This window comes from Carcharodon carcharias, chromosome 5 (assembly GCF_017639515.1).
Source record: "Carcharodon carcharias isolate sCarCar2 chromosome 5, sCarCar2.pri, whole genome shotgun sequence".
Taxonomy (NCBI): domain Eukaryota; kingdom Metazoa; phylum Chordata; class Chondrichthyes; order Lamniformes; family Lamnidae; genus Carcharodon; species Carcharodon carcharias.
In genome coordinates, this window is record NC_054471.1 from 54,861,631 (window position 1) to 54,888,790 (window position 27,160).

Here is a 27,160-nt window from a genome sequence, read left to right on the forward strand (position 1 = left end):
AGACATTTGTGAAATTAGGCCCTTGAATATGTTGATGGGGTAACTCTGGCCTGCCCTAATCACATTCTGCCACTATCAACACCTTTCTTTTTGCACTAACCACTACCATCAACCCTCTTTTTCAGTTCGCGATATCTTTGTCAATCCCTACTTTGTTCCCACCTAACGTTGGCCTTCTATATACCTCTACCTGCCCCCCTCCCCTCTTTAACAATCTAAATTTCATCACATTTCTACTTCTCTATAGCTCTGAAGTAGGGCCATACGGACTTGAAACGTTAACTCTGTTTCTCTCTCCACAGATGCTGCCAGACTGGCTGAGTTTTTTCCAGCCTTTTCTGTTTTTGTTTCAGATTTTCAGCATCTGCAGTATTTTGCTTTTATCCTGCCTGATGTAGGATCCCTGTTTGAAATGAGCTCCTAAAGAGCAGGGTGAGTGTTCAGCTTTCTCCGCAGGATTCCTCAGTGGTCCCTAAACTGCCAAAGCAATTTAAGTTTAAGAATTGTTTTTGTTTTGGGAGCCAGGAGGAACAATGATGCTTCCCCCTGACTGCACAGTCAGGGTGGACGGAATTCTCCCATGCCCCCATCAGTGAGATCAATGGCGAGTGGGTGGGGGGTGGGGGGGCGGAGAATTAGGCGTGAGCTCAAAAAATCAGTTTCACACCAGCGTGAAATGACAGCGGGATCTTCCGATACTGCCTGTCATGGCGGATCGGGATTCCTGCTGGAGGCTGGCGTGAAACTGATTTTCATCCCACTAATGGGAGGCAAATGAAGGCCTGATCTTATCCCCCACTTGCATAATTCTCCGTGATGCCAGCTGGAAAACATGCCAGTCCTGAACACATCTCGGCCAGTGTGGCTTGCAGAAGTCAGGACTTACCTTAAGAGTCATGCTGAGCTTGCGGACATCCAGTGACAGGATGGAGGCCTCCAGCTACTGGACTCTGGAGCACCACATGCAGCACAGGGTGGGTGGAGCTTTGTCCACATGGTTCCTCCAGGAAGCAGCTTCCAGAGGGTGGGAGTTCTCCATGCAGCAACATCGCTCAGGCTTCAGACCTTCTTCCAGGGACTTCACCATGGATCGTATGCTCGAGCTACAGAATGGACGGTAGCAGAAGCTAATGTTGGACAGAGATAGGGTGTTGTTGGTGGTGGGGGGTGGGTGGGAGGCTTAAAGAAGATGAGGAGGACTGTGGATGTGTTGGGGGTTTGGGGGTCTAAAAGGGGGCATTGGTTTTTGGGGATACAGGAAAGGGTTTTATGGGGCGGTACAGGGAATTTAGGGGATGAAGGGGGAGATTGAGTAATGACTATGTTGGTTGCTGGGCAAGGGCCGATGGAATGGCCAGGTGTGTGAAGGTGGGGGGGGGGGAGGGGAGGGGTTGCGGTGGGAGGGTGGATTGTTCAGGTGGATGTGCTGGCAGGTAGGTGTCGGTGGAGTCAACTGCTGACTCCTGGGGAGAGAACTCAGGGTGGGTGTGGTGGGAGGGAATGGTCAAGGTTACTGGAGGTAGAGGGAGCCAGTAGAGTCTGAAGGTGAGGGTACAAAATGTTGAGTGAAGTGGTGGCAAGGGTTGTTCATGGTGACTCAGAGGGTGGGCAGGAGGAGGTCAGATAGGTCAGTGTGTATGGGAGTGGGATGTTCGGGTAGGAAAGGAACATACATATTCACCTGGACATTTTCAAAAGAAGGGTTCTGGTTGGCGGGTTCACGGGGAGGTCGGAGGTAATGCTGGGGGTGGGGGTGTCTGAGGTGATCAGGGAAAAGGCATGGGTAACTGGGGGAGAGGAAACGGTGCCAGAGCAAAGAAAAAAACTAACAACCACCATCATGTTCAAATCGAAAGTAAACAGCACCTCATGTTGGATGGGCCAAGATGCCGCATGGGAGTTGGGACAGTGAGTGGGCGGAGACGCAGGTCACCTCAACTGGACAACTGAAAGAGAACCCTAGCAGGCAGCGTTGACAATGCTAGGGACCTGGGATATGAGCTTGATGGATGATGGCTCAGCATGCACTTGGCTCGTGAAGGGCCTGTCACACACTCTTTTCCCTGCAGACTGCCTCGGGGGGTCGGGTGTCCGCAGCAGAGGTGCTTGGGAGGCGGGAGGAGGGGCCTTAAGAACCATGCTGATAAAAGGCAGTAGACATTATAGCAGTGAAAGTGATTATATTTACAGAGGTTAGAATTGTGACAATGAGTTGTTCAACCGTGCCACCAGTTGTGATCAAAGGCTTTTCATTTTTCTTGGCCTATTGCTTCTTCTAGATGCTCCCCCGACATCCGCAGCAGGGCTGGCAACATCCTGCTGACTAGCTTGACCTGTTGCTTTTGATGACTTTGGCAGCCGTCCTCCGGAGAGCTGAGGACTGGAGGGCCCCAGCTTTCCTTCGGCTGTACTCCTGTGGGCCAGATGCTCCCTCCGTGGTCACAGAGGATGAGGCTGAAAGGGCCTCAGGAAAAAAACATAAGAAAATAAGAAATAGGAGCAGGAGTAGGCCATTCGACCCCTCAAGCCTGCCCTGCCATTCAATAAAATCATGGCTGATCTGTCCCTGGATTCAACTCCTCTTCCATTCCAGCTCCTCATAGCCTCAACTCCCCAATATTTCAAAAATCTATCTATCTCCTATTTAAATATTTTCAGTGATCTAGCCTCCACAACTCTCTAGGGTAGAGAATTCCAGGCATTCACTACCCTCTGAGAGAAGAAATTCCTTTGCACCTCAGTTTTAAATGAATGTCCCCTTATTCTGTGACTATGCCCCCTAGTTTGAGATTCCCCCTTTAGTGGAAACATCTACTCAACATTTACCCTGTCAAGCCCCTTCAGAATCTTCTACTTTTCAATAAGATCACCCCTCATTCTTCTAAACTCCAGTGAATAAAGGCCTAACCTGTTTAGCCGTTCTTGATAAGTCAACCCCTTCGTCCCAGGAATCAGCCTAGTGAATGTCTTTTGAACTGCCTCCAATTCCAGTATATCCTTTCTTAAATACGGGCACCAAAAATGTACACAGTACTTCAGGTGCTGCCTCGCCAACACCCTGTACAGTTGTAACTAGACTCCCCGATTTTTAAACTCCAACCCCCTAGCGATACAGGCCAAAATTCCATTTGCCTTCTTAATTATTTGCAGAGCCTGCATGCTAACTTTTTGTGTTTCATGCACAAGAACACCTAGGTCCCTCTGTGTTACACTTTTTTGGAGTCTCTCTTAATTTAAATAACAGTCTGCCATTTGAATTTTCCCACCAAAGTGCATGACCTCACACTTTCCTACATTAAACTCCATCTGCCAAGTTTTTGCCAACTCACTCAACCTGTCTATATCCCCTTGCAGATTCCTTGGGCAGAATTTTGCCCTAGATGGGTGGGCGGGCCTGACTGGCTGGCTGAAGCGGGCCCCGCCGCCATTTTGAGTGGGCGGGCTGCCTGACGGGAAGCGCTATGCGCTTCCTGTGCGGGGTTAGCGGAGGGATTCCCTAACTGTCAAAGTGTGCACAGGGAGATCGGTGAAAGCTTTACCAACATCAAAAACAGAAAAATAAAAAAATATTCACATGTCCCCCTCATGTGACAATGTCACACAAGATGGGACATGTTCATAAATATGATTAAGACTTTATTAAACTTTTTAAAAACAGACATGAAACCTCATTCCGCCAGCGGATGAGGTTTCATGTTTTTTCAGAAGCCCGCCGGGGCTCCTGGCCTGCCCGCCAGCCTTAAGGTCGGACAGGCAGGGCCTTTAATTGGGTTAACTACCCTGTCAATGGCCTCAGTTGGCCATTGACAGGTCGGCGGGCGGACAGCTGAATATTTAAATGGGGCGGGATGACGTCATTTTTGTGTCGGTGAACGGGCCCTGCCCCCAAATCACTGATGGAAAAATTCTGGCCCTTCTGTCCTCATCACAACATGCCTTCCCACCGATTTTTGTACCATCGGCAAATTTGGATACATTACACTCTGCCCCCTCCTCCAAGTCATTAATATAAACAGTAAATAATTGAGGCTCTAGGATTGATCCTTGTGGTTACACAGAAACGTAGAACCTAGGAGCAGGAGTAGGCCATTTTGCACTTCGAACCTGCTCCGCCATTCAATATGATCATAGCTGATCCTCTATCTCAACGCCATATTCCTGCTTTCTCTCCATATCCCTTGATGCCCCTAATATCCAAAAAATTATCAATTTCTTTCTTGAATATACTCAGTGACCCGACCTTAACAGCCTCCTGTGGTAGAGAATTCCACAAGTTGAGCACCCTCTGAGTGAAGAAATATTTCCTCATCTCAGTCCTAAATGGTTTGCCCTATATTCTGAGACTGTGGCCCCTGGTTCTAGACTCCCCAACCACGGGAAACATCCTCCCTGCATCTAGTCTGTCTAGCCCTGTTAGAATTTTATATGTTTCAATCAGATCCTACTTTATTCTTCTAAAATCTGGTGAATACAGGCCCAGTTGAGCCAATCTCCCCTCATGCAACAGTCCTGCGCCCTAGACTTAACTATGAGATTTCTTATTAATCCTACCTCATTACACATCTCTAGATCTAAAATTTCCTGTTCCTAGGTAGGTCCTGCAATGTTTTGCTCACTGCAGGAGTTCCTCACGGTAGCATCCTTGGCCCAACCATCTTCAGCTGCTTCATCACTGACCTTCCTTCCAAGATAAGGTCAGAAGTGGGGATGTTGGCTGATGATTGCACGATGTTCAGCACCATTCGTGACTCCTCAGATACCGAAGCAGTCCATTTCCAAATGCAGCAAGACCTGGACAATATTTAGGCTTGGGCCACCAAATGGCAAGTAACGTTCACACCACACAAATGTCAGGCAATGACTATCTCCAACAAGAGAGAATCCAACCATCACGCCTTGATGTTCAATGGCATTACCAGCACTGAATCCCCCACTATCAAAATCCTGGGGGTTACCATTGACCAGAAACTGAACTGGACTAGGCATATAAATACTACGGCTAGTGGTTATGGTACTGGGTTTGTAACCCCAAGATCAAGAGTTCAAATCTCACAATGGCAAACAATGTAACTTCATCTGAATAGGAACAGATGGAAATGTGTTTGTGCTCAAAAGAGTTACAAGTGCAGGTCAGAGGCTAGGAATCGTGTGATGAGTATTCCACTTCCTGACTCCCCAAAGCCTGTCTACCATCTACAAGGCAAAAATCAGGACTTTGATGGAATACTCTCCACTTGCCTGGATGAGTGCAGCTCCCACAACACTCAAGAAGCTTGACACCACCCAGAACAAAACAGCCACTTGATTGGCTCCACATCCACAAACATTCACTCCCTCCACTGCCGACTCACATTAGCAGCAGTGTATACCATCTACAAGATGCACTGCAGGAATTCACCAAGGCTCCTTACACAGTACCTTCCAACCCGCAGCCACTACCATGTAGAAGGAGCAGGGCAACAGATAGATTGAACACCACCAACTAGAAGTTCCCCTCCAAGTCACACCATCCTGACTTGGAAATATATTACCATTCCTTCACTGTCGCTGGGTCAAAATCCTGGAACTTCCTTCCTATCAGCATTTTGGGTGTACCTACACCACATGGGCTGCAGTGGTTCAAGAAGGCAGCTCACCACCACCTTCTAAAAGGCAACTAGGGATGAGCAAAAAACACTAGCCCAGCCAGCAAAGCCCACATGCCGTGAATGAATTTTTAAAAATCCCTGATGCACTCTACAAATTTGTCTTCCATTTTACCCTTGCCAATCTGATTTCTGCAGTCAAAATGCAAATTAAAATCACCCATGGCAATTATAGTGCCCTTCCTACATGTCTCCATTATTTCCCTATTCATACTTTGTCCTACAGTGAGGCAACTCTTCGGGGGCCTGTAGATGACTCCCACCCTTGACTTCTTCCCCTTGCTATTCCTTATTTCCACCCAAACTGATTCCACATTACGATCTATTGCACCTATATCATTACTCACCACTGCACTGATACCTTCCTTCATTAACAAAGTTACTCCGCCTCCTTTTTGCTTATTTTTCCAGAAGTCGGATACCCTTGAATATTGAGTTCCAGTCTTGGCCACCCTGCAACCATGTCTCTGTAATAGCTATCAAATCATAGCCATTTATTTCTATTTGTGCTGTCAACTCATCTATCTTGCTACAAATGCTTCATGCAATCAGATAAAGGGCCTTAAGCTTTGACTTTTTACCATTATTACTCATTCTGGTTCTAATTTCTGCAGCACTCTTCTGCTTATATTTTCTGCCCCTTCCTGTCACACTTTGATTATTGTTCACTTCTTCACAACCCTGCACCTCTGTTCTCTTGATTTTTTGATTTTCTAAACTTCACTTCAAATGAACTTCCCCCCACCCCACCCCTTGCCAGTTAGTTTAAAACCCTATCTACAACCCTGGTTATATGATTCGCCAGGACACTGGTCCCAGCATGATTCAAATGAAGCCTGTCCCGACAATACAGCTCTCTCCTTCCCCAGTACTGGTGCCGGTGCTCCATGAATCGGAGCCCATTTCTCCCGCACCAATCTTTGAGACACACATTTATCTCTCTAATCTTATTTACCTAATGTTAATTTGCATGTGGCTCAGGTAGTAATCCAGAGATTATTACCCTTGTGGTTCTGCTTTTTAATTTAGCCCTGAGCTGCTCGTAGTCCCTCAGCAGAACCTCTTTCTTCATCCTACCCATGTCTTTGGTACCTACGTGGACCACGACAACTAGCTCCTTCCCCTCCCACTTCAAGTTCCTCTCCAGCCCAGAAGAGATGTCTTTAACCTTGGTACCAGGTAGGCAACACAGCCTTCAGAACCCTCTGTCTTTGCTGCAGAGAACAGTATCTATTCCCCAACTATGCTAGCCCCTATTACTACTACATTTCTCTTTTCTCCCCCAACTTGAATTACACTCTATACCACAGTGCCATGGTCAGTTCGTTCGTCCTCCCTGCAGTCTGTGCCCTCGTCCAAACTGGGAGCAAGAATTTCAAACCAATTAGACAAGGGCACTGGCTGAGGTTCCTCCAAAGCTAAATTCTGGATCCCCATATTTGCCTCACTCGCCGTCACACCCTCCTGTCCCTGACCACAGACCAGATTTGATGTAATTAATCCAAGAGTTGTGACTGTCTCCTGAAACACAGTGTCCAGGGACTCTCCCTACCTGATGTGTCACTGTGCCCGCAGCTCGGACTCCAGCTCATCAACTCTGAGCCGAAGTTACTTAAGCAGCCAACACTTGCTGCAGATGTGATCACCATGGATCACAGTGGCGTCCACCTGCCCCCACATACTACAGCTGCAACACATCACATGCCCAGCCATCTCTATTCTATTTAATTAATTAATTTGGATGCTAAATATTTTAAAGGTGAATTTCTTAACTGTGCTCTTCAGCTGTAATAATATCTCCCTGATTTAAACTACTTGGTCAATCATAAGAGACACAGAAAAGATACCCACCAATCACTTACTATTTTCTTGTGATGTCACACACTGGCTCTGACAGGTAGAAACAGGTTGAAGGGGCTCTTTGCCCCCAGTTTTTTCTCCTGCCGCCGCTGCCCTTCTCACACTGGTCCAATTTCCGTTTGCTCCCAGCTCTTCTCTCACTGTTTTAAACTGTAAAAGTTATGGTTCTCCTCCCGCTGTTTTAAATTGTAAAAATCCCAGCTCTCCTCTCGCTGTTTTAAACTGTAAAACTCCCTCTGTCACCAATCTCCAACTGAAGCTCTCTACTGCAGCCAAACACAGATCTCCAGGGTATTTAGAAGTCCAGACAATCTCTGAGATCCTTGGGTAAATGAGTCAGGGGTGTCCAGCTGCCATTCCACTTCCCTTAGGGTGCCTTTGGGCCCCTGCCTGATTTCTTGAAGGGAAGAGGCATGTGGAGGGAGGTCAAGGTGCCCATCCCGGTCTCGTGTGCCAACTCCAACAGCACCCCCATGGCTACTACAGTGGAGGGCAGGTTTGCGTGCATGTCCAGTGTCCACATGGAGACCTCGATGCAGGTATAGGTCGGCACTTCTTCATCATAGAGCAGGTGGATGGACTCCTCCCACAGATGTGCCACTCTGTTGAGGGCCTCCAACGCTTCTGCCTGATGTTCCCCGCCTCTTGCTGACTCTCCACCATTAGTTGGAAGGCTGCTTCCAAAGGCCCATCATCAGACTTTGATCTCGCAGATACCTCTTCCCTGCAGTCCTCCAAGTGTGGGAGCTTGGCTGATCCTACCTGCCCTACTGTGGACAAATGTGTGTGGTGACCACCAGATTGAGTGACCTTTCCTCAACTTGAACCAATACCCACCAATGTGTGTGTCCCTGGGCTGGTGGAGGGTGCAGGTGCCTGCTATGATGCCTCTACAGGTGGACATCTCTCCTCTTCCCCTCTCTCCTGCCTACTCTCTGGCTTTGGCCTTTTCATGATGGCACCTGTAGGTGAGAGAGTAGAGAGCAAGACAGCATGAGCTGCCTCCAACATGGAGGCACATTTTGCTCCTGGGTTTCTATACCATGGATCGATCCTTACTGGGTGGAAGGCCAAGTCCAAGCTCTGTATCGCCAACTGCCCCGTCCTGCCCCATGCCTGCCAGCTGAGCTGCCCTCTCCTCGAAATCGATGGGGTGCCTTCGATGTGGGCGCCCCCACTCCCACCTTCTCCCATTCTCTATGGTTGTGCCTCATTGTCTTCTTCTCAAAGACAACAGAAGATGTTTGAGAGGAGTTGTAAGTTGCGTCCATTTGTACATTATATTTCAGCATTCGACTCTGATTCTTGCGGTTTTATCATAAGCCACTGTTGCGTGGCATGGTATTAATGTACTGCAAGTTGTCCTGAAGGGATTTGGGCCAGCTCCCTCCAGAGCAATGAACCCATCCACATGCAAGGCCAAGGCTCAGACAAGCATCTGATTTGTAGAGGTTGCTGGTGCCCTCTGTGTAAACTCATTGCCCCCCAACATCACCCCCACCACTTCTCCTGTCCCCCCCCAACTTCCATATAGTGATCTCTGTATGTGGAAGGATAAAGGAGGCACAGTGGTCACCCCCACTGCAGAGTGGATGCACTGCAGTGGAGCTGTGAGCTTTGACTATGCCATTGCCACTGAGACCTATGTACCCTTAGATGTTGGTCTCTTTGTAGCCGGTGTGGGCAGCTGAAGCTTTACTTACCCTAATGGAGTGATTGAGATCAGTTACCCTTCTGTGGCATTTTATTGCCAACCTCTTCGGATAACCCAGGCACTGACCACACCGGCCGCCTGTGCCCATGTAGTGTTATTTTCCGTGTTCGGCCTCCTCCTCCCATCAGCCAGGTACAGTATATTCCACTGGGCCTCAACACGGTCCAGGAAGACGTGCAGGGACATGTCACTGAACTTTGGTGCTGGACGCTCCAGATACCCCTGTGCTTCATTTTGACAGTGGATGTTCGGGCACCTGTTAAATATGGCGTCTAGATATAATGTTTGGAGGATGTGCCATCCAGCCTGCTCTTCTGTGCAAGACATTGGGAAACCAACGACTGCATAATTAATGATGCCGGGGCCAGAAGATACTGCGGTATTTCCCGTTGGCCTTTGCAACTGGAAACATTCCCTGTCCCCACCCCAGCCATGTGACTTAGTCCCGGATGGGAGAATTCCTCTCACTTGTTTGGCCCTCCCTGCATGGCCCACCCACCAACCCCGGCCGCTTCCTACTTGAGGATCACTGACTGCAAGGAGGGTGGCCCAAAATTGTCCCGTCCCCTTGGAGCTGCCCCAGGTAGCTGCCAGACACAAAGCAGAGCTATAAGCAGGAGCGCTGGAGGGTGAAAGTAATCAGCAGACAGAGGCAGACACAAAGCGAAACCTACAGAGACAGAAAGAGGAACAGATAATTTGTTTGAGGAAGTGCCAGCAAAGCTTGATGAACAAGGTAGTTTTCTGTTTGACAGTAAGAAGAGAAATTCCAGAAGCTCTTGGGGAAGCAATGTATGAGCGAGCTAAAAGGGACCGAATCCTAATAAATGGTTTAAATATCTCAGTCAAGCAAGGGACCGATTGTGAACTTGGCGTTATTGGTTTATCAGTTGAAAAGGAACTCTGGAAAGCCAGGACTGTCGTCACCCGAGGGAGAGAGGGTTTGTAGAAGCATGCCTTGTTAATGATACTCATACCCGTGAAACCTGGGGGTGAAAGCTATTGTCAGACAGGACTCCTGACCTATCCTCCATGAATAAAGCATATTGCAGAACTTTGTAACTACGTAATGCTGTACATGTTGAAAGGGAGTGCTTGTGGTTTTGTAAGACGTATCGTCATTGCATTGACTATTTAAAGTGAAAGTTACTTTTTGATTTAAAGTATCATTTGCCTGTTATTCATGTTTAATTTTTATTGGTTCTGATTCACATGAAAGTATGAGTTACAAAAAGTGAAATCTTGCTGGAAATTTCTTCATTTGGTAAATTTGTTTACAGTTTCCCCAGACCCATTCAAGACCCACAAACCAATTTCTATTGAACTTTGGGACTCCAGATTAGGCCTTCCTCGATCGTGTCCAGTCTAAATGGGCCCATACCAATTCCTACCCTAGGTTACCTGCAAGCAATGTGGACAGTAACATAGATACAAACATACAGAAACGATGGACATGAAGACACAGTTACATTACAACTGAGCATCATGACCCACATCACTCACCCATCCACCAGCAGCCACCTACTATTGTCTTTGAGGAGAGGCAAATGTAAAAAAAAATAGATTAAAATGAACCCTAGGCCAATTCAGGGGAAAAATTATAATAAAATCATCTCTGACCCCTACCTGTGATCAACCACGAGGTAAATCACCCAACCTCTTGTACACTGTGATCATCAGTTAACATCAGAACCTCACCCACACCCTTGGGAAAGCCCTCAGTGAATCGACATTCAATTTGTCACATACATCCAACTGCATGTTCGGCTGTCTCAGCTTTCAGGAACTGTAGACTGAGTGCAAAGTATATTATGAGGGCACATTCATTTATTTTAATCTCGGGGGAGCGAGTTAAGGTGTATAGTAAGGTGGTAAGACTATCAAGAGTGATCTAGTTAGATGAATTGGCTTGCCCCTTGCTATGATGAACATGGGCATTTTTAGCTAACAGAGATTAAGTGACAATCAGCTTCCATAGTTCTAGTATCTGTATCTTCAATTAAAATTGTAAAACTATTCCAACTTTTGTATTTGTTTGACTTGGTTAGTTTGACATTCCAACCCAATTTGTTAAATTGAATTAAATGTCTAGGTTTGGCATGACTATGTTGTTGTTCAAGAATGTGCGATACATTGGGAATAGTTCAGTTCAGCTAATTGGACCACTCACTGAGATATATTACAATTAGGAATCTTCAGAAATTCATCTGGACCTGCAAATAAAGTTCCTCTCCCTTATACTACCCATGGCGCACGCCCCCCACCCCCCACCACACATGTCCCCGATAAAAAAATTGTGCATGAGTGGGAACAGCTTCTCCCCATCTGCTGTGTCCAGCCCTCACTTGATTTTGAGCATCTCTATCAAATCTCCTCTTAGCCTTCTTCTCTCCAAGGAGAACAGTGACTGCCTCTCCAATCTATCTTCGTAACTGAAGTTTCTCATCCCTGGAACCATTCTTGTAAACCTCTTCTGCACTCTTTCCACATCCTTCCTATAATGTGACGCCCAGTAGTGTACACAATACTCCAACTGAGCTCTAACGAGTGTCTTATAAAAATTCAGCATAACCTCCCTCCTCTTGTACTCTAATCCCCTATTAATAAAGTCCAGGATACTATATGCTTTATTAACTGCTCTCTCAACCTGTCCTGCCACCTTCAGTGATCTATGCACATATACACCCAGGTCCTTCTGCTCCTGCACCCCCTTCAAAATGTCACCCCTTATTTTATATTGTCTGTCCATGTTCTTCCCACCAAAATGCATCGCCTCACAATGTAAGCTCCTCTGTTTCATAGAACACCCAGTAAAAAGAAACAAGGAAATACTTGCATTTCTATAGCACTTTACATGACCACCAGATATCTCAAAGCGCTTTACAGCCATTGAATTACTTTTGAAGTATAGTGACTGTTTAATGTAGGAAATACTCCAGCCAATATGCACACAGCAAACTCCCACACAAACAGCAATGCAACAATGACGAGAAAATCTGTTCTTGTGATGTTGATTGAGAGATAAATATTGGCCAGGACATCAGGGATAACTCCCCTGTTCTTCTTTGAAATCATGTCATAGAATTTGTTACATTCACGCGATCAGGCAGACGGGGTCTTGATTTAATGCCTCGTCTGAAAGATGGCACCTTCAACAGTGCAGCACTCCCTCAGTACCACACTGGAGGGTTAGTCTTGATTTTTTTCACTCAAGCCCTGGAGTGGGACTTGAATCCTGTGACTTTGACTCAAGAGCAGAGCCAAAGTGGACACTAAATGGAAGCTGCAGACAGATGGCTCCCCAGACTGTATCTGAAATAGAAGCAGAGAATGCACAAATACTCAGCAGATCTAGCAGCATCTGTGAATTGAGAAACAAGAGTTTAGAGGTGGATTCTAATGAGACTGGTAGAGGTTGGTTCAGAAATGGGACCAGGAGGGAAATAGGAAAGGTCCATGTCGGGTCGGGGCCATCGTGTTCCTACCTCTGGTCGATCTTGCTGGAGTTGGGCTCATACCATTCAGCTGCAATAAGGAGCCAATAAGTAGCAGTTAGGAAGCTAATTGGGAGATGAGGAGGACTCCACCGGAAACCTTCTCGACCACTCGTTGGAAGTGGCCACCTGGCAGCAGGCCGAGTTGCCGCAGGAGTTAGTGGCTCCATGCCCCAGTGACCCGACCACAGGTAGGAAAAGCTGCATCCATGGCCCAAACGGCTCCACTGGAGGATTTCTCCTCCACTCCGAGGGGCCTTTCAGACTCGGCCCTCACCGTTGTTAAATTTGATGTGTACCTCTGAAGTTGCCTACATTTGAGGCGCCCTCACACTCTCCTTGCCACCTGGGCAGTGCCCACCTCTCCCGAGGTGGCTGCCGGCCTTCCAATGCTTCTGGTGCTCTGATTGGATCTTCAGCCTTAGGAGCCCGCCTGCCGTCCTTAATTGGACGGGGCTCCCGGAGTCAGCCTTGTAATTGGCTGCTTCTGGGAAGATTGCGCGGGCGTGGGCGGGGGGGGGGTAGTGGCTCACAAATCATTGGTTGAGGCCCTGCATTTGCCTCAAATAATATTTTCAAGGGGTGTAAGATTCCATCCAATGTTTCGCTGTTATGACCTTTCAGCAGAATCATTCTTCTCTCTGCTGATGCAGCCAGACTTGCTGAGTATTGCCAACGTTTTCGGTTTTTATTTTACATTTCCAGCATTGAATACCACTGCATGACTTTTGAACAACAATAGAAAACAGGCAGATTAGGTATAAGCAATATAAAAAGGAATTGTCCAGCATGTTCTAAGAATATGCCGATCTGCCAATCACTCCCTTCCAACTGTCAACATCAGCTGCTGGCAAAGCATTGCATTGTAAATATCACGCTGCAGTTTATTTCCAGTTGTACATCAAATACCTCTATTTGCTTGTCATTAGTGTCAGCAGAGGAACTGATGAAAGCTAGCATTTCACACAGATCTGGTCTTGTAAGGCCAGTACCAACCCCTGAGCCTGGATATTGCAAGCTCGGCAAGTGTTGTGCTTTCCACATTAAAGGGGGGAATTACCAGCCAGAAGATCTATGCATTGGCAATGGAGGTGCTTGTAGTCATTTGTCTGGCATCTTAGATAAATCCTGTAACCATAGAAATAAGTAGCAAACATTTCTCATGAAAATAGTTCTGCCCACTGTACAAATGGCACCAGATCCATTATGATAGCAATATTAGTATCAGTTTTCAGGCAGTCTAAAATGAGAAAGTGTTGCCTTGTTAAACCTTAATACTGGCAATAAAAAATGATGCCAACCATAGAGGTGGGGATAGATTTCATCTAGGCTGTGTGTGTAACAAAGGCAAAAACACATTTATTAAAAAACAGGTTATGATTTTATTATGCACAGCACACCGACGAACTCTTCCCCTGTTATGGAGTTTATACTTGGTCCAATATAAAGAACTAATACATTTGTGATGAATTGTATAAATTCTTCCCTGCGGTAGGTGAGCAATATTTGTTTCCCAATCATTTTAAGGAGGAAATGGGGGTGAAGACTCATAGGCCTGAACCTTCTGGTAGGTGCGGGGGTGGGCCCCGCTCTCCGACGCATAAATTGACGCACGGTGATGTTGGGCATGTGCCCCGACTTCACTGTGCATCATTCCAATCCTCAGTTTGGTGGGCACACACCAGAGTCGGCTGTGCGCCCGCCAAACTGCCAAAGGCCTATTAAGGCCATTATTAAACTAATTGAGGTACTTGTCTGGGCTACCTGTCCAATCTTAAGTTTGGCAGGCAGGTGAAGAGTCCAGTCATATTTTTCATGGAACCTCATCCGTGGGCAGCATAATGTTTCATGAAGGGCTATAAGTTTATTAAAAATTTTTATTGACATTCATTGACATGTCCGACATGTTCCAGCTCCTGTGATGCTGTCACATGAGGGGACATGTCTGAAATTTTTAAAAATTCTTTTATTCGACTTTTCCAAATCAAGGTAATCTCCCTGAGGCAGCTCCATGCCTCAGGAAGATTTCTATGCTCTTTTGCGCACATGTGGGAAAGAGTGTAGGCCCCAACTGTCCCTCCTCCCCCCGCCCGCACAGGTAGTGCTAAGCGCATCCAGGTGCATGTCACGCTGGATAGGCCTTAATTGACCCCTTCCCCATGCAAAATGGCGGCGTGCAGCTGATCGCGGGAATTGGTGGACGCCGACAAAAATGGGGGTGCGGGTGGGCACATCTAGCGAGCTCCCTGAAGGCAGACAGCTGCTGCAGAGCTGTGTCAGGGAGCTGCAGACCTGGACAGGTTAAATGACAAGAGAAAAAAGCACTGTGTCTATGCAGCACATTCAAGCACCTGATGGCAGAACTCAAAAAAACATTAGTTCCCAGATATCTCCTTTTATTATATTTCGCCCTGGACATTTCATCCCACCCTTGGATGAGGTTTCGTTAAAAATGGGCTGCCAGCCTACCCATTTTACCCCCGCGACAAGCCCAAAATCATATAGGCAACATAAAATGATGAACAATAGGGTTCTTAATGGCCTTCACTGGCCCTTTAATTGTCAGTGGCCATGGCTTTGACTCCTGCGCATGCTCGCTACCCACGTATTGCTTGCCTGCGGGATGCACACCCAACATCATTTTGTGCAATTTCATGTATGTTTGGGTGGGGTGCGCGCCCGCCCAATCAATGTAAAATTCTGGCCATAATGTTGGGTCTCCTGCCTCTCTTTACTGCCCAAGGATATCCAGGCCTTTCCAATCGGGCAGTATACCTGGGAATAGTAATCCTAATAATCTATATATTGCAACATATTCCTGCTCGAATGACCAAGGACATAGTGCCCATTAGTAGGGTGTTCCAGGAAACTGGGGCAACAACTTTCACCAGTATCGTTTCCCCTCAGACTGCAGCCAAAAGACTTAGGCCTAGACCTGAACCGCCAAATCCACTTCCTAGACCCTACCGGAGAATGGACCAATGCTGGGGGCATAATCGGTATATGTCAGTGGCCTGGCCTACCAAACTCAGGGACATGTGGGCTGGACCGCACTTTTTCAGCCTGCAATGTACTCAGCCTGCCCTGTAGCCCAGAGATGGAAGTACTGTTCGCGCTTCCCTTCAAATCAACCAGGAGGCCGGATTTCATTCACTTTATCTAAGCAGGACCAAGGCAGTAGAATGGGCGAACAATAGGGAACAGCAAATATTGCTCCATTTTCACTGCTCTCTGAGTTGTAGTCATTTTGTCTGGCAGTTCAAGATTCTTTGATGTCAACAGGATTCCAGAGAAATTTTGAAGTATGAATGGTCAACGCATTCAGACTGCACACAATCTACCCATCAGCACTTGGCTTCAAGTAACTTAACCAGTTGTCCTTAATAGGTCAGCACGAAATTAGAGATGGCTGTATAACTTATTTTGTGAGGCCAGGAGAAGCATTAATGGTTCATTTGGCCCCTCAAAAAAATTGGACGCCCAATCGCCTGACCTGTCACCGTCCTACCTCGAGATCATACCCCATCCAATCCAAAACCCTTCCACCTCACTCCGCCCTCCACTTTAACTTAGCTGTAGCCATGGAGGAGTTTCTGAATTTCCAGCTCTTTCCTAAATGATCTGCTCCAATGAAGAAAGATTTGCATTTACATCACACCTTTCACAATCTTAGCATGCCCCAAATTGCCAATGAAATATTTTTTGAAGTGTGGTCATTGTTGTAGCTTAGGAAATGAGCAACCAAACTGTGCCCAGCAAGCTCCCACAAATATCATTGAGATAAATGACTAGATAATCTATTTTCATCGATGTTGATAAAGGGTTAAACCTTGACCAGGTCACCGTGAAGTATTCTGCATCTCTTTTTTCAAAATAGCATTATGGGATCTTACACACCCACCTGAAAGGCAATGCCTCCGACAATGTAGCATACTCTCAGTACTGCGCTAGAGTGTCAGCCGAGATTCTCTGCTCAATTTTTTGAGTAAGGATTGAAGCCACAGAACCGAGGCTGCCATCAGATGCATGAGCAGCCTTGCTGCCAGAATGGCAATGAGGCCTGACTATGTAAGCTGGCCATGCCTCCTACTCCCTCTTTAAGATGGGCAGCCAGATAGTTCCACTGGATGCAGTGACATCCAAATCTGCCCCTATATCTATATCAAAGAATAAAACATGGTTAACTTGTTCATTTATCATTGAGAAACTTAGTAAAAGACCAGACCCCGTAAGTGCAAAATATCAGTAAGATTGATACAGGTCATCAAAAACACAATATAAATCAATAAGTAGTGATTAGGTGATTTCAGGCTTCCATGTTAAAAAAGTGGATGCAATGACTGAGTGAGGCTTTTCTTGATGGGAAATGTTGAATGTAAAAGCTTTTAAAGCACATGATATATGTATTTGCCCATAATATACCATGACTTTTTACACCAAGCAAATGATACTTCTAGCAATGAAATGCACTGTGGTAATGAAGGACAGAAAATTTACTCACTCCATCAGAATATTCAATTATGCATCTATTTCTGTGTGGATAGCCTTGATACATTCATGACACGGAAATTCCAAATAAATCACCATGTACTAAAATGGTCTCGTACTCTTCCTAAGATGAAAATGTGAAGAAGACAGATCAGCGCGTATCACGGAAGTATTATTGAGATAAATTAATGGCTGGAGCTGAAATCTCTAAGCAGAGAATTGTTATGGGATACAGCAGTGACGTAAATCCACCCAATGAATTAAAGAAAGCCAAGCAGCTTGAGAAGCTTTTTTAATACTGCAGGGGGCACCAGCATGCTGTTTATTTAATATCTGAACTCTGGGCTTAATTGTGATGGAATCAAACAACATTTGGAAGTGTGCCCTTTGGTAAAAGCCCAACACTTTGCCTGCATTCGCCTCCTCACAAAGCCCTTCTTTAAAGAGGAGATCTCTTTTGTAGCCCTTTCAATAAATTGAACAGATGAAACAAATGGTGATCAATGTTTTTTTTTTGTGAATGTTTCAGCCTAAACAAGGCATGTTTGAGTCTGACTGTGTGAGGAAGCTGAATTGACATGCACAACTGAAAAGGCTGAATTGCTGCAGCACCCCTAGGTTAATGACTGCATCTAGAAATGTTCAATTGGCTACCTCACATACTCTGGCTCAATAACTCCAACTAGGCAGTCGCCTCAATCATGGCACCAGAACATACAGTTTAAACAAAATGATTGGTCGGAAGAAAATCAAAAGAAGTAGCCAGGACTAAAGAAACAAAGGAGGCGAATGCTTTGAAACTATTGGGGCTATTTTTAAAATTGTCATCAAAGGTGTCTCTTTCATGCAGTGGGAAACAAATTCTAAAAGAAAAGGAAATAAATCTGTCACAAATGTGATATTTTCATTAATATCTTTTAATGTTACTGTCATGAAGGCAATATTGGAATGAAATCTGTCAGTTGGGTTAAATGAGTTGAAAATGATTTCCTACAAAACTGTATCTTGATGAAAACACTCAATATTCCCCAGCTGGAAATGTTTAAACAAAGGAGGAACAAATTTCAAGTTCACAAAAGCTAATGTTGAAATCAGCAGAAGGTATTTATGAACATAAGAAGTTGGATCAGAGTAGGCTTACATGATTCTTTGAGTCTGCTGTGCCATTCAATAAGATCATGGCTGACCTGAATGTAACCCCAACCCCACATGCCACCTCAATGCTCCTTCCCACCATATTCCTTGATTTTCAAAATCTATCGATCTCAGCCTTGAATATGCTCAATGAATGAGTGTCCATAGCTCCCTGGAGTAGGGAGATCCAAAGATTGGCAAGATTCTAAGTGCAGATTTTTTTTTCTCATCTGAGTCTTAAATAGTCGACCCCTTGTCCTGGGACTATACCCCCTAGTTCACTCGGCCCTTCGAGCCTGCTCCGCCATTCAAAAAGATCAAGGCTGATCTGAGTGTAACCTCAACCCCACATTCCTGCCTACCCCTCATAAACTTTTGCCCCCTTGTTAAACTATCTAGCTCTGCCTTAGAAATGTTCAAAGGGCAGAATTTTTCACTGAGCAGGTGGACACGCGGCCGACCCGCTCAAGCTTAAAGTAGCGCATGATGATGTCAGACGAGCGTCCCGACGTCATCACATACTTGCATGATATTTCAGTTGGCGGGCACGTGCTAAACTCAGAAGCATGCCCGCTGACAATTAAGAGGGCAATTAAGCCCATTAACAGAGATTTTGCACTGCCCTTCCAACCTTACAGATGGCGGGCGAGCGAATTGGTCAGGCAGCCTTTGCATTTTTCAGGAAACTTCATCCACGGGTGGGAGAGGTTTCCATGATAAATTAAAATAAACATAAATTTCTGTGGACAACATTTTCATTACCTACATTTTCAGGTATCGGATTTGAATCTTGGACACTTTTTTCCGGTTTCTGTGACTGTTTTTTTTTAGGTTATTCAGGTCTTCAGCTCCTTGAGGCAGCTCTCTGCGCAGCGCTGAGCATTTCAGCATGTGTTTCACGCTGGCCGGCTGTTAATTGCCAGCGTGAGTTCATGGTCGGGGGCCGATCGTGGTCAACGGCCCATTCCCCGGGTAACCCTGGACCCGCCCATCCCCCCCTCCCCCAGCCCGCCAACCTAAAAAGCCTGCCCAAAGACTCTGCTTCCACTGCCTTTTGAGGAAGAGAGTTCCAAAGACTCACAACCCTCTGAGGGAAAAACATTCTCCTCATCTCTGTCTTAAGTGAGCGACCACTTATTTTTAAACAATGACCCCTAGCTCTAGATTCTCCCTCCAATGGAAATGTCCTCTCCACATCCACCATGTCAAGACCACTCAAGGTTTTAAAGGTTTCAATTAAGTCGCCTCTTGCTCTTCCAAATTCCCATGGATACAAGCCTAACCTGCCAGCCTTTCCTCATAAGACAACCTGCCCATTCCTTCAATAACAACATCTCTTATTCTATAAAGAATATAAGCTAATTCTACTCACTGTTTACTGATCATCCATTGATTACCAATTTCAGGGGTAAGGTTGACATTTATTGATTGGAAAATTGAGCAGAGAACAGTCACAACAGATCTCCACTCACTTTGCAGAGTTACTGGGTACAGAAAGCATTCACATGAAAGGTTTCAATATTCAAGAACACAATTTCCCAATGTTCATGTGTATATTGTACAGAGTAATCTATCCACCCATACAAAATGAATGTGAGATTCCTTTAAAGAGACAAAAAGTTGGTTCTTTGAAAAGTTTCCAGACCATTGCTGCACTTCATTTCTTTCTAAATTGTGTTTTTTGTTTGCTGATGTGACAGCTTTTCATAAGCTTTTGAAGCTACTGTTGTGGTGCATCGTGCCATGTTGTGATTACCCTTGGGAATCTCATTATATCTGCTTCCTGGAGAAAGAATGGGAACAATGGAGGAATGCTGGACAAATCAGCTTCCACCAGTCAGTTGTCAGAAACACCTTAATGAAACAGTTTCCGACATCTCTGTCAGGGGAATATTACTTAAGGAAAATTTATAAGGCACGTGATGGAAGAACTATGCTTCAAGGAAACCAGCAGCTTTGGGTTGCCAGTGCCTGTCAAGGTCAACTGCCCTTAGCTTTTATTTGCCAGATTGTTTCTGCCTGGCTTCAGCAATATAAGTCAATCAAATTTCCATACACACGTGAAACAGATAACTAAGGGATCATTTGCTTCATCAAGCAATGCCCAAATTTTAAGAATTTAGTTAAGAATTTAAGAATATAATTTATCAAGGTAGGATATGGCCTCTAGATTGTTAGCCAAACACCTTAATCACAACAATACCCTGGAGCCTGCTCTCAACGTTAAAATGAGACTGACCCTAGGAATCTGTGAAGGAGAGTCTAATTGCAATATACTGCATTATAAGAAGGTGATGGTGGATTCCCCTAGCTTGGGCAACCTGGCAATTTCATTGAGCACAGCTTTTTGATGTGCCTTAGAGGGGAAGAGCATGCACATTGGAGTCAGCCTGTTTCCATTCTTTTAAGGAACCTGAGCTTACCACTTCCTTAATGCAGCCTTCTTTCGCCTCCTGCAGCAAAATGTTCATTCCTAAATTGGAGAGAAGGGCTGCTCACTACCCTTCTGCTACTCATGGGGCGGAATTTTACGGAAGCGGGATTTTATGTTCCCGCCGAAATCAGTGGAGTTCAGAATGGCTCGCCACATCTTACGGATGGGGCCGTAAAATTCCGGCCATAGCTGTTGACTTAAACGCCTGCTGAATCACAAGTTTGAAAAGTCAGCTTATCTCTTTAAGCTGCTGCAGGACTTTAAATCCCGCAGACAATCCATTCAACATCAGGGGAACTACCAATTTCAGTTCTTTTCAATGTCAGTAGCTTGTCCATAATATTAAAGTAACCCCAGAAACATGTGGTGGGTCAGTGCATTGTGTACTCGTCACTTACATCCAGATGGGTTTACGCGTGATCAGAGAATCTCTGCACATGAGCCCTCATTGTTACTGCTCCTCAGCAGGAGGCTGAGGCCAAGGGTGGTGGTGGTGGTGGGGGGGGGAGGGGGTGGGCTGGAGGGGAGAGGGGGCGGGGGGTGGCAGGGGGTGGCGAATGGTGGGGGGTCATGGAAAATAGCTGAGTGACAAAAGTACTTAGCAGAAATGGAAGGATAGAATAGAACATACAAAATGGGAACGATCAAATTACCTAGTTTACTTCATTTGACTATTTTGGAGATAATTCTTGTAAGTCGACAGACTATGCACTCTACCAATGTCCATTCTGTTATTCAGGTTAGATAGTAAAGGCCAATTTTGTTTAACACAAAAATTTGACCAAACATTATGACTGTTTTATCTTATACCATTTCCATAAAGGTTAATAAGACCCAGAGGAGGTTTCAATCATTCTTTAGTAACCTGGTGCACTTGCTCAGCTTGGAGAATTAAAGACCTTCTGCTTGAGGTACCCCTTCTTGTAATTTCCATAGGATTTCTCCCAACCTTTCAATATCTTTACACCATTTCTCCAGTGTTTCTGACAAGCTTCCATCGGAGTTACAGAAGGAAATTGAGGAATGCTGAGAAAATCCTAAGCCCCAGCAAAAGCATCAGAAAGTCACAGATGAGGTGTGGCAAATGGAGAGTATTCCCTCTGGCTTCACCCTTATTCCCTGGTGCCCCGTTGTTGATATCTGTGTTACTCACTTCAGCCAATCTTGTGACTTAGCTGCAAAGATTAGCAACTTCTCAACAGCTCTATGCTGGAGATGTAGTTGTATATGATGCTGTTACACTTCAGTCATTGTGCAACTACAGCAATTACTAAAAGGAGATAAAAACAAAAAACTGCAGATGCTGGAAATCCAGAACAAAAACAGAATTACCTGGAAAAACTCAGCAGGTCTGGCAGCATCGACGGAGAAGAAAAGAGTTGATGTTTCGAGTCCTCATGACCCTTCGAGGACTCGAAACGTCAACTCTTTTCTTCTCCGCCGATGCTGCCAGACCTGCTGAGTATTACTAGAAGGAGGATGGTTGTTGCTGCTGGAGATCAATCATCTCAGTTAAAGGACATCTCCACAGGAGTTCCTCAGTGTTCTCATTCCAACCGTCTTCAGCTCCTTCATCAATGACCTTCCTTCCATCATAAGGTCAGAAGTGGGGATGTTCACAGATGATTGGACAATATTCAACACCATTCATGACTCCTCAGACGCTGAAGCAGTCAATGTCCAAATGCACCAAGACCTAGACAGCTTGGGCTGACAGGTGGAAAGTAACATTTACACCACACATGTGCCAGACAATGTCCATCTCCAACAAGAGAGAATCTGATCACCTCCCCATGACATTTAATGGCGTTACTGCTGCTGAATCCCCCATTGTAAACATCCCGCGGGAAACTGAACTGGACTAGTTATATAAGTACTGTGGTGACAAGAGCAGGTCAGAGGCTAGGAACCCTGCAGCAAGTAAGTCATCCCCTGTCTCGCCAAAGCCTGCCCACCATCTACAAGGCAGATGTCAGGAGTGAGATGGAATACTCTCCACTTGCCTGGATGAGTACAGCTCCAACAAGACTCAAGAAGCTTTGCACCATTCAGGACAAAGCAGCTTGCTTGATTGGCACCCCATCCACCATCTTAAACATTTACCCCTCCACAACTGATGCACAGCGGCAGCAGGGTGTACGTCTATCCATCCACATCCTGCGAACGAATAAATAAAAAATAAATTTTCATCAGGCTTGTTTTTTTTTAGCATTGCAGCAGCAAAACTAGCCAAGCTAATTTTTCATTAGACATTTTCAGCAATTTAGGAGCGGAAACATGCAATCTGTCATTCAGGCATGAATATCAGTAACTGAAAAGGAGACTAATAGGAGGACCCAAACCTCCTCTCCCTACAAACTGTGCTTTAGTGTCCCTTATCATATTGCATGAGATATCACATTCTTTTCTGCCACCCTAAAAAACCTGTTAATAGGTTTTCCTATCATTGCCTTGCACAATCTGATACACACTCATTAAAATATCAGTAATATTGATGCTACACAACTAAATTGAAACTGTTTCATATTTAATAAATTTGTCAACGTTCAACAATACTCTCTGACACAAATCAATGCCTTTGAAAGGTTACAAAATCCAGTAGGAAGAAAATGCAGTGTAAGGGCAGGGAAGGGTTACAGAAAGGTCCAGCAATAGATGGCTAGATAAACAGGATTGGGGAAACTAGCAGCACAGCATTTGACTTTCATTCTGTTCAGTTAATTATGTGTTGGTGTGTGGCTGCAGATGTACTTCAATGACTAAAATAACTCCATTGTTAATTAACACAGAAAGGCTGATAATTCTCTGTCTCTATTTCATCAAAAGAATGACAGTGTCAAAGGTACAAAGGCAATAGAATACCAAGCACTGTTGTGACTAAATACTTCAGAAATTAAGAATGCAAAAGCAAATTCATCTTCATTAAGTTTACATTGGCACTAGTCTGTCTTCTCAGCGTAATGAGATGAAAAGGATGTAGGCAAAGGGCAGTGTTTCTCATTATGATGTCTGTAGGGCTATTTGCAATTCTTGTGACTAAATGTGTGTCTGGCTCATTACAATGCTAGTTATTGGGGTTCAGTAATAACTTTCTTGACCTTAACTGAGTTTAATTTAGTATTTACAGTTAATAACTGGTAATACTATTTCTTCCAATTCATTCACCTGCATATAACTGAAAAGTGCAATAAATCTAAGCATTTTCAAATAATATCCGCAGAAGGATGCTAAAATTTCCAACTGTTCAAACAGCACATGCATATCTGTGTCAGGAAGATATAATAATTGTCGTAATATTGGAAATTATTGTAAAATAGAGCAATAGTGGGATGTGTCTATGGCCAGAATTTTTCACTTGTTGGGTGGGCATGCACCCGACCCAAACGACCGTAAAATGACACGTGATGATGTCGGGCAAGCGTCCCGACGTCATTGTACACTCGCGTGATATTTCGGTTGGCAGCAGTGCGCGCCCGCTTACAATTAAAAGGCCTATTAAGGCCATTTAAGCACCAACAAAATGAAATTTTTTCGCAGCCCGTCCTACCTTATGGTTCACATCAGGCAAATAGGCTGAGCGAGCTTTGGATTTTTCAGAAAACCTCATCCATGGGTAGGATGAGGTTTCCAACAGCAATTAACAATAAAATAAAATAACATTTCATTAATAACATGTCCCTGCTTATGTGACGGAGTCGCAGGAGGAGATATGTTCTTTTTTAACATTTCAAAATTCTATCTTTGTTTATTTATTACATATTCATCTCCCTGAGGCAGCTCTGTACCTCAAAGAGCTTTCATTGCGCGCACTTGTGCACATGTGTGAATATCCCGCTCCCTCCTCCAACCCACCACCCAACACAGGTAGTGCTGACTGTTGCAGCAGGCGTTTCATGCTGGGTGGGCCTACATTGGCCCATTAGCGTGAAATCGAGGTCGTGGCCCCATTGTGGGCGGCGGTTATCTTCCCAACCATTCCCACTTGCCCCTGCCGAGCCCGCCCGATGAGGGCAAAATTCTGCCTGTGTGTTTATATGTGCCTACGTATATGTGTGTGTGAGACTTAATTAAATTAGACTGATATAAAAAGAGAAGTTAGGCTTGAAATGTTAATTGGGTAAACATGTTAAGAAACATAGAAATTTGCATTTTTAAATAAACCAGACTAGATTGTTTTCAAAGGAGGGGTGAAATGTGTCACCTAGCCAGGTGAAGTTTGGAAACAGTGGGCAGGATTTTCCCCCCTGTTGGGAGCGAAGTTGACATGCAGGTGCGCACAGGCAGGATTTTCCCCCTGTCATGGGCGCGGCGCCATTTTCCGTGGGTGGGCCAATTAAGGCCCGCCCAACGTGGTGTCCACACGGAAGCGCTATGCGCACCCTGTGTGGGTGGGGGGAAATCCCTAAACCTGAGAGTGTGCTCTTTCACGCATGCGCACGAAAGAGTGCACCCATCTCCCTGAGGCGAAGTGCTGCCTCAGGGAGATCGTCTCCACAGTGAAAAATATTAAAAGTAGAAAAGAAATAATCCCTAACAGGTCCCCTCATTGTCTCATGAGTTGGGACATGTCTGCAACTATATAAAAAACTTTAACTACATTTTTTAAAACCTACATGAAACATCATCCCGCCCGTGGATGAGGGTTCATGCTTTTTCTAATTCCCGCCTGGGCTCCTGGTCCATTAATTAGTTAAATGCCTCTGTCAACGGCCTCAATTGGCCATTGACAGGTTGGCAGGCGCGCAGCTGATTTTGCTGCGCTCCCGCCTACCTGAAAATTTAAATGGGGCACGATGACGTCAGGAGTTCCACCCGATGTCACTGCGCGTCTTTTTATGCGTCAACGAGTGGACCCCACCCCCTGCTCACTGATGGGAAAATCCTGCCCAGTGTGTTCATTTCTTCCAAAAATTACTAGTAAAACTTAGTGCTGTGAGAGGTTTTTATTATCAGAAAGATAAAGTCCAAAGACAAAGTCAAAAATGAGTATTTGCATTCAAAGAGGAAAATATGTATAAAGGAGAGAGGACTGATTGTAAGGGAAGGCATTTTAAGATCTTACAAATGTGAGAAGCCTTAAGCATCTATTCCTCAAGCTGCTGTCTTCAAGGACTGAAGTTAAGAAAACTCACTTGGAATTCAATTTGCTCAAGGTATCAAGTCCCTTTGCCTGGGTCTTTTAATATCTATGTGTCTTACTGTTGCCTTAACAAAAGTGTAACTGGGTGTTAGATTGATTAGGGGATTTAGAAGTTATCATAGTAGTAATTTGTAGATCTATGTGTGCATTTAAAATAATTTCTCTTATTAATAAATGTTAATCTAGTTTTGTAAAACCTATAAGACTTGGTGGTCTTATTACTATTCAATTCAAGGCACACATCTCGAAATTTATACAACCTGCAAAACAAGTTGTGGCAGTTGTTTTAAGTTTCCCTTTGGGATTTGAACAACTCAGCATTTGCCGTCGGCTATGCCATAATAATCTGTTAGCATTGCAATAATTTTTGAATTTCATTTTAACTAGCTGCTCTCTCCTGATCTTGCTCACTGGTTGTACTGTGATAGAGAATAAAGTGCATTTTTTTGGGATGTGCAAGTGGGAGAAAAAATCTGCAAAGACATTTGAAAGAGGTCTGTTTAAAGATAATTAAATGAATGTTGCTTGATTGATTTTTAGAAAATAAAACATCATTAACAGCTACAGGTTAATAAATAAATGTGTTTAGTCACTTCACCATCATCAGTGTGACTACTGTGTGTACAATGGACAAGATGCACTAGAGCAACCTGCCAGAGCCTCTTTGACAGAAATTGTTTTTTTTCATCCATCTCCACTGTCTTTGTGTTGCTGTTTTTTTCCCTGTTTTGCTTCTAACTCTCTCTCTCTTCTGGTTCCCTCTCCCTAACTTTTATCCATCATCTCCATCATTTTCTGTTTCTTTGGCTGTCATTTTATTTCCTCCCTTTAGGTAGGAAGTGAATGTGTGACAGGAGAACAGGCCTTCAAAAACTAAAAGCTGCACTTGGCGTGGCGATCATAAGTGAAATAGGTGACTACCATCCCCTCTCTGATTATCCATGTTTCACCACTCTTTTGTTCCTATCATGTATTTGACTTCTTTACCTTCTCATTATATCCCCTGTTTACTGCAAATCTCTCACTCCCAGTGCTACTCCACCTCTTCCTATTTCAAGTAGGTGCTATAAAAACCATTCCTTATGGAAAATGACTTTACAAATTTACTGGCTGAACACCCTAATTGAATTAATAAAAAGGCTAAATCCACATTCCAAGGACTTGAAATCACAATCAAAGATGGCTGCACACTTGTATCACTGTACCTTCTACATTCCAAGACCATTAAGTGGAACAAACCTGTCTGCAAAG